The following is a 9,089-nucleotide window of genomic DNA, read 5'->3' as shown; positions in this document are numbered from 1 at the left end:
AACCATATAAACCTTCTCGCAAAGCTCTGTTGTGCTAGTTCTTGATACCAAACAATGTTAAATAGTTTTTAGTAATTCCTATGAAGCGGAAAAAGGTATAATTCGAATGACACGAAGCTGTTTAGAACCAAAATGTTTTATCCGGTGACACTTCCAAAGCCGAGAACAAACCTCGCTCTATACGCGTTTCGGTATTGGAGAGCAAAACGAAGAGAGACAGGCCTAATTTAATCGCGTTTAGGTAGGAGCAACGCTTTATTGCTGTCCACTGATAAAGTCCGCGAGAGAGCAAGGACAAGGCGAAAATATTCACTTGCTCGGTGTCCACTGTTTCAACCGAATTTGCATCATTTCTGTTTCGCACGAATCAACCACCCCTCTAAAGAAGTAGACAAGATCATTTTTTCAGTGCAGGAAATAGAAAAATCCATTTCAACACAATATCTTGCGCATAGTTGGATTTTAGGGGCGAACAAGTGAGTCATTTGCCCCTTGAGAAGCTATAGAGGTTTATGTCACGGACTTATCGATCGCCTACCGTAGAAGGTCATTTAAAAGGATGACTTTACATTCTTTGGCGTCTACCCAGGTAAAACTTGTCGTTGCATGCTGTTTCTTTTTAGTAGCGCTCGTTAGCTGTACCCGCGAGATGGTACAACTCCGCCTTTTCTCCAACTTGTTTTACAGCGAGTGGTTTGACATTCTTTAAGGTGGCCGAACACAGTTTTCGCACGCGCTTTTGCTGATGCAATTCAGCACGCACACAAGGATTGCAAAAAACAAACATGCCGTCAATAGAGCGATCATTTTATTTACTCGACAACTGCAGTATCTGTGCTATTTTTCTCTATAACTGAACGCGGCGTATTGATGACTTTAGTCTTTTATTACAAAGATATGTTAGAAAAGGTAACGATGCAAAGAACCCAGCAATTTTCAGCTTTTTCTTTCTTTCCGAAAGAACCCAGTTAAATGCAGCGCATGCGTAGTAAGTCAAAAAATTGCGATTGAATGAAAATTGCACTCTCGGAAATAGGCCTATTTCTGGAGAACCACTCATTAGAATTTCACGAAATTTGGCACGAAAATACTTAAGGAAATAAGTAACTCGAGTAGTAAAAATAATTGAACTTTAACAAAGGAAATTCTAGATATTCCAGTGAGCCTTCAACAAGGGATAATTAAAGATCTCTCTGTTAAATTATTAGCGAAATGGTGTTAACTTGTAAGAATCGTTACAAGCTTGTTGCATGCAAATTATAAAGAAAATCTAATGACTAGATTTTCTGCAAATAAACAAAACCGATTTTAAAGGTCGGTTTATATTTATTCATGTTGCCATGGTAACGGCACATACGTCAGCTTAACCATCAAAAAACCAAAGTTTGTGTTGTTAACTAGCTTGCTGCCATTTTTGACGACCGAGGGATCAAGGGTTTTAGAGAAAAAGGTGAATGAAACACAGGTATCAAAAACTGTGTTTAGCCACCTTAAATTCTTCTTTCAGACAATTCCAGAGAAAAACGTTGGGACACAAAGCAAGTTCTCCCCTCCCCCCTCCCTCCCCCGCCCCTCATTCACTTACAATATTGATAATCAGGTGATTTTGTCCCTTTTTTGATGAGAAAAACGCGACATTTTCCAGCATTGATTAGGGGAGATGGGGGATACGTGATCTAGTGCAACTGTCCCAACTACTTTTGTCAGGGATTGCAGAAGAGGTTAACAAGCGAGACACGGTAACCTAGCACTGTGTGGTGTTCAACTGTTAAACGAGGCTATTTGAGCTACATGTACAGTAAAATCATTGCAGTTTTTAGCTGTTCGTCCGTCGCTTATTGCAATTTAATGTTCAGGCGTTTAAAGTAAATGCTGGTAAAGTAAGGAGGGGTTGGAGGTGGGCGGAGACTCCCATTTGATTTAAAAAGGTCAGTGTTGCTCGTCGTCTCGCTTAGAGGTGTAAATCACGGATTTTGGTCTCACTTAGGATGTTCACACTACTTTTTGCCGTCAGAGTATCTTTTAGGGTGCTCTCTCGAGAGGAAATAAAAACAGAAAAGTAACAAGGAAAATGTTGTCATTTCCGTTTTAAATGGTATTTTGGGGGGGTCAAATAAAGCTCGAGCCACGCGTCATGGGAAGAACAGACCTTATTTTAAGAACAGATTCAAAAGATGGCGGTGTTTGCTGAGAGGAGGGCTCTATATTAAGTCACGATACCTGAACTGAACTATCGCAACTGTCAAATTTCTAATTTTAAGAATCAGTACACAATGGCCGAGTACAAAGGAGCAGTGGACGAAAAACGTTCAGGTGAGAGTCGAGTCGAGATCTCTTACTCAGCGAGAAACAATGAAATTAAATAGTAAATGGTTATTGTGTTCGACTTAAGCTGACAGTGGATGTCTGTTGACTGTCTTTAAGTTGTATTTTGCTGTCTATGTTTACCACTTAGTTATGGCTGGTTTGCAGTGTCACGCCATCAAAAATAAAAATCATAACCATTCAATAAATTAAGTCAAGAAGCTGGGATATGAAAGATTATTGATACATAAACAGCCTCGCCAAGATTTAGGTCTGTGCAGTTTTCATTCTCCCGCTATTCGGAGAAGTGTTTCACACAAATTTATAGAGCTTTGTATGGAGTCGCCATGTTTGTGCCCCTCGGAGGGACACAAACATGGCGGCCGTAAAGTAACAGAAACATCTGTCATTGAGTTTTGCCATTGAAACGAAACGTTATTACTCTAGAGCTCCGACACATTGAAATTAATACTTTTTCTATAGCAACAACTGTTTAGTTAGCAAAAACTTGAGCAATAACTCATCTTTTTAACTATACGAGAGCCTTATCGGGCCGCCATTTTAATGTCACACAACGCATAAACTTGGAAATTCAAACGTGCCCTACTTCAAAATGAGGAACCCTGTAGAGCTTAAATGCTGCAAAACATCAAGTTATTAAAGGGTCTTACATCTGATGAAACTGAAAGTTCAGAAGGATTGGTAATTTCTTATTTTGGAAAATGATGACGTCACATGCAAAGCGGCAATTGAAATTTACGGCGCTATCTGGCTTGGATTAAAAGTTCCTGAATTTCCAAATCGAGGCAAATGGTACAGAAATGTCCTACCAAAGTCTCTGGAAATTCTGAGAATTGTTAAATTTCCGAAAAGGGAACCGGCATTCGACTAAGATATTCGAAAAAAATTTTGCGTGCAAAATAAAATGGAACGGAAATCCACGGGAAGAAACTCGACAAAATTTGGGCATACCAAAGTCTGGAAATTATGAAAAATGTTGTTCCACTCGGGAATTGCCGGTCTGGAAATTCAAACCAAAATTGTGGATGTAGGGAAAAGCACCCTCCATCAAAAATACATTTCTACAACCGACACTCCGCGGGGGGGGGGGGGGGGGGGGAGGAGGTTCTCCGTTACATGAGCTATATAGGTATGTGTGGCCCCTAAGGGTATGGGTTTTGAATCGTTTTGGTAATAAATAGGGTATCGATTTAAGCTGATTTTGGCCCACGCCGAGCTCGCGAGTCCGCGATTCCAGTCATCTCATTTAGCAGCGGAAAAATCCAAGATGGCGGCAACAATGAAGGGCGGATTATTCAAATTTATGCTAAATAATTTCATCCTTCGAAGAGAATTATCGGAAGTCTAAACCTCGTGGCTGAGTTTGACAAAGATGGCTGAGATGCTGGTCAGGTAAGCTTCATTTTGGTCTGTTTTTGAGCATTTTCCCGTTCAGTTTGGATGAATTATGTCTGTTTTTGTCCTGCAAATTTGTTATCTCAGCGGTGGTCGATATATATGGCAAGAATTTTTCGAAAATCTTGAATTTAGGAGCAGCAATTGAAAATCTGAAATCCTACGTTCCTGCAGACAGGAATGTTGTTTCTTTCAAAAAAGTTTTCGGTCTGGTCGCTCTACTGGGGTGACAAAATCTTGTACGGCGTGCGCAATTTATGTAGTTTAAGACAGGTATTAATGTGAACTTAACAAAACTTTGGACTTGATGTACTGCAAAAGCTCATTTACCGTATCTGTGCTTTTATTTGCTTATGCAGGTAGACAGGTGTCTCTGATTTTACAATTCCACAATCAAGAATCTTTCAAGAGATGTCTTTTGGGATTAGCCAACAAGTACGTGGGACTTGATTCAAGAGAACTGGAAATGGCAAGGAAAGGAAGACGTCGTCGTGTGTCAACAAGAACTGTAAACAAAAGGAGGTTTCCAATTGGGGAATACAAATATGGTATGAGAAACTTGAAAGCAAATTACTTGTTGGAGTGCAAGTCATTACAAAAAGAGAAGGAAAAGTTGGATTCTGTTTTGGATGAGGTCAGTCTCATGAATTTATGTGTCTACCATACAGTGCCAGATATATGTAAAGTTAATGTCTTATTTTTCCTGGGACACTGAAGAAGATGCTGTAACTTTTTTTTCTTGAGAAGCTTGATTGCAACCATATTAAAGTACTGAGCAATTCAGAACTTCCACATGCCCCCCTTCCCCCTTCCCCACCTGAGGCATTCTAATTTTTTGAGTTGTTCCTGCTGGCTGCTGCTGATGTTCAAATGCAGCACTTTATGCTCATAATAGGGATTCAAATGCCCCCATTCCTGGAACTTGGCAAAGCATGATGGACCCATGATGGAAAATTCCCAAGGAGATTTTTAAGGAATCATTTTTCAAATGATGTAGACAGCTTTAGCAGGCCTTAATCCTCTTGCCATAACACTACAAAGGACACATTTTCTCTCGTTAAATTCCCCCAACATCTCAATCTTTATCATGATTTTCACACAGCCCAGGCAATTTGGCACTCGATGGGCATATATATTGCAGGACAGCAATGGTCATTTAATTATTTTATCTGAGTTTCTTATTGATGTACTTTTTACTGACCTAGAAACGAGAGGTCAGTGATACATATTCAAAGGAAAAGACAAAGTTGAACTTGGCATCCAGGAAGGTAAAATATTGAAATGAGAATATATGGACAGCCAATGTCCAATGACCGACTTTTATTTTATAGTGTTTGGTGCTGAAAACATTTGCCAAGATATGTATGTCTAAATAACATGCCTTGGTTGACAACTGATCATTGTGTATAGAATTCTACTCATGTTCTTGCCCTCTGTACACAGCCGAAGAGGATTCAAGAGAAAGAAGCTGCTCTATCTTCTACCAAACGACAGCTAGCACCAGAAACAAGAAGTAAGGATATATACATTTGTTTTATTATGAACAGCTTGGCAACACTTTTTTTTTAATATTTATTTATTGTATGTCAAGTTTAGATGTGAGACCTCTTGATGAGCACTCAGGGCAAACAGTATTTAAATCTATTTTAATGAAACAAAACATAGGTAGAGTGTGTGGCTCAGTTTATAGCTATTCTCTCCCTAGTTGCTCTTCAGAAGTGGGGATATAAATGCCAAAATTGGTAATAATGGTTTCCATTGTTTAAACTTGATTTGTTGAAGTTTTGGATATGTAGTATTTTAGTATTTATTTGAAATAGTGTTTCACTGAGGTATTCAGGACTTTCGATCAAGATGGGCTAACCTCAACTTGTACTGTTTATTACAGTAACTGTAATTAAAATAAAATCTATGCATTCACAGTTTCACAACTTACACTGTGACCAAGGTAAATAATAATATTGAGGTCAGTGGTGTTTTTCTCTTGTGTGCCTTAGGTGACTATAAGTTAGAATTTACCGGTTATGGGAAACATTAATACAATGAATGACATTTTTTGTTCTCCACAGGGAAGAGAAAAATACTTAAAAGGCAGCGTGAACCTACTCAAATCAGTGATACAAATTCCGAAGTACTTTCAGTTCCCAAGACCGAGATTTCAAGCAGATGCAGAAAGAAGGAAACTCTGGAGAGCTGCAAAGAGGTTCATGGAGGCACCTCAGATAACAAAAAGCCTGCCTTGGATGGCATGTGGGTTACTTTAGTAAACAAAGCCTCACCTAAACAGCTTATTGATTATGTTGCAAATTCCAGCAAAGTTGTAAATAAAGTGCTTGGATCAGTTGTTATATCCTCTGTTGAAAGCTTTGAAACCAGTAATGATAACTCCCTACACAGTGTAAAAGTACTTTATAGTAATGGTTTGCTTAGTAAGGTGTAAGAAGCAGCATTCGAGTATTGGAACCGAGATTTATTCTAATCAACAAATGACGCGAACTACATCTGGTTCAACTGCTTTGTGAGATCTGTTGCACATGGTTGTGCAATGACGCGTAAATACATTTGATTGGCTTAATCAACAATAGAACAAAACTCGTGTGGTTAAATATCAAATAGCAAGTCACGCAACTTGTCACATAAGGAAAAGTACAAAGCAATAAGGTCCAATTTGTCCATGTCTTGTAGTACTACTAGCAAGCGAAGAAAAGCAATTCAACTACTTAAAGGTACACGGATCCCTAAGCTGTTGACTTACGATAAAGTCAAGCAGTATATTGAAAGTAACTGGAATGTAGCCAAAGTTCATGATCTGAGTTGTATTATGACTTAGATGAAAGTGAGCATGTGAATGGGGCTTATAGAGAGCTTACTGATCTTTTACTTAAACTGGCAGACCTCTTTATTTTTATTGATGAATCTTTAGGTGAAAATTCACACCTTATGCATTTTGGTGAGGAGAGGTATTATTTTCATGTGGCATGTGGTGCCGATGGAGCACCTTTTGGTAAGGATGATGAAGCCACAGCGTGGCTTCTATCGTTTATTAACAGTGGAACCCACATTACCAGTGCCAACTCCTCAGAAAATCACATTGTCATGAAAAGGTTTGCAAAACAACTGGTTCATGAATTTCAATCCATCAAGGAAAAAACCTTTCACGTAAGAAATTTCAGTGTTAAGTTTTCACTTGAATTGTTTCCATCAGACATGAAATTTTTGGCATCATATTCTAGAGAACTCAGTAATGCAGCTTTCTTCTTTTCTTCTTTTGGTAGTGTAAATGAAACTAACAAACACATTACAAATGGGTCACTTGGACCTGAGCCAGGAAATACATGGCATCCTTGGGTTTATGCAAAGAGATTAGAAGTGGTTGAGGGTGTGAAACAGCTCAAGGAAAAGCTTGATCAATCATCTTATGCAGAATCAACAAATAGAACAAAAGTTATTGATTTTATAAGAGGGAAAGAATCAAGGCAGGAATTCGAACCTTGAATTGGTCCGTATGTTGATCTTGGACTTGCCGAGCCCCTTCATAATGCTAACAATGCATGGCAATTTATCCACAGTACCATACTGAGTTTGAGTCTTGAAAAATCCAACATCCCCTCTTCATGCAAAGATGTTAATGATGTTCCAGAGAATTCGTCTTTTGCCAAGTACCTTTCAGTACTCAAAACAGAAGTTAAGGCTGGAAGGCTGATGAAAAAAGTGACAAAATGGTTCAACAGTGGTCGAAAAAATAGCTTTGACTACAGATTTACAGGCAAAGAAAGTAAGAAACTTAGCCATAAGTTTATGTACCTAGTTTCAGCTTTGGAGAGTGATGATGATCCACCTGAAACCAAAATGAGACTTTGTGTAATTGCAAATTGTGCTTTAGAGCTGAGGGGGGCAGTTTCACTTTTTTCAGGGGTAAACATAGATGGGGAAGACTTAATGGCATTGAAAGGTCATTGTCAAAGGTTCTTTTATGTTGTTTCCACACCACTTCAAAGTGTTAATCCAACTGTTTAGACAATAGGATATGTTGTACCATGCCACACTGAGTTCTTGTATAAGAAGTATAAAGTTGGTTTAGGCATTAATAGCATGCAAGGCCGAGAAGCTAAGCATGTAAGATTACAACAATATGCCAAGCATGCTAGTCTTGCAACAAGATGGGAGGTTGTTCTGAAGCATGATTTTGTTTCAAATGTTTGGCTTAGAAGGGCTGACCCACATCACTTTGGCTGCACCAAATGTACTGACCAATACATCCCAGCATGTGTCAACAATAACAATTTTTGCTTTTGTGGGTGTCCAAAGGAAACTGATAAAGATAAGTGCAAGATGTGTTCCTCTGATATCTACAGAGAGGTCACTATTACAGCAGGTTTGGGAGAGCTGTCTGAAGGTTTGAAAATGCTCTTAAGCGTCTGTGCAGAATAGATTTCATGTTTCTGTGACTGTGGTTGTAAGATGTTAAGTGACCAGATAACTTAGTCTAGTTTTGCAATAATTGATCGTAATTTACTACCCACATTTTCAGTGCACTGTATGGTCTTTCAGAGATAAGGACAGTGGGTGTCCCATTTACTATTTAATTGCAAATTCAAAGTTCTATTATTGAGCTCTTAAGCATCTGTGCAGAATAGATTTCATGTTCTTGTGAAAGTGGTTGTAAGATGTTAAGTGACCAAATCACTCAGTATAGTTTTGCAATAATTTACTACCCACATTTTCAGTGCACTGTATGGTCATTCAGAGAATAGGACAGTGGGTGTCCCATTTACCATTTGATTGCAAACTTACTGTTTTGTGCCTTTTTTCAATTAGCGCAAATCATTAATATCACTCTTAAGGTTGACTGTTATTAAATATGTGCTATTTAACACTGTTTGTAACTTGTCAATTTTCCTCATTGGTAATAAAAGTTAATGACAAGTGTGGTCCAGTCTCGTTTTCATTTGTGCAACCAAACATCTTTATGAATTCAACTCATTCTTACTTAACATAACAGTACAGTTATGAACTGGCATATTCTCTCTAATCATTTTTCATCATATGGACTTGAAAAATAATTATATAGATTTTTCATCTGGAATGGCATGGAGAATTCAGATGATGCCTGATGCTGAGGCTCGAGGTTAAGTAAAAATGCAAAGCACTGCATGGATGTTTTTTTTGTTTTTGTTTTTGTTTTAAGCCGGTATTTTGCAGCCTCCTTTGCAGCCATCGTTTGTTTATGCTACTCCCCCCCCCCTCCCCCACTTTGTTGGAAGTGAGCATGTTGTGCCTTGATAATTCATTGCGTTCTTACCTTTTGAAAAGGGCATTTGTCTTCCCAGGGGGTGTTGGACCCATATAACACAGATGGAAAATATGGT

The 9,089-nt window shown here is 38.6% G+C and overlaps 1 long non-coding RNA gene and 1 pseudogene across 2 annotated transcripts; both read left to right on the top strand.

Annotated features, from left to right (window-relative positions):
• Positions 1-3,631: 3,631 nt before the first annotated feature.
• On the top strand, positions 3,632-5,178 carry LOC149104552 (uncharacterized). The gene is made up of 3 exons (XR_016201224.1): positions 3,632-3,717; positions 4,080-4,354; positions 4,926-5,178. It is a non-coding gene; the product is annotated as an uncharacterized LOC149104552 (long non-coding RNA).
• Positions 5,179-5,181: 3 nt separating this feature from the next.
• Positions 5,182-8,259, top strand: LOC149104551 (uncharacterized; annotated as a pseudogene). Its single transcript, XR_016201202.1, has 3 exons — positions 5,182-5,233; positions 5,790-6,154; positions 6,362-8,259. The product of XR_016201202.1 is annotated as an uncharacterized LOC149104551 (transcript).
• The last annotated feature ends 830 nt before the right edge of the window (positions 8,260-9,089 follow it).

Source organism: Orbicella faveolata, unplaced genomic scaffold (assembly GCF_042242905.1).
Source record: "Orbicella faveolata isolate gen_17 unplaced genomic scaffold, um_ofav_v1 contig_34, whole genome shotgun sequence".
NCBI classification, from domain to species: domain Eukaryota; kingdom Metazoa; phylum Cnidaria; class Anthozoa; order Scleractinia; family Merulinidae; genus Orbicella; species Orbicella faveolata.
This window is presented reverse-complemented; position numbering and strand designations above follow the sequence as displayed.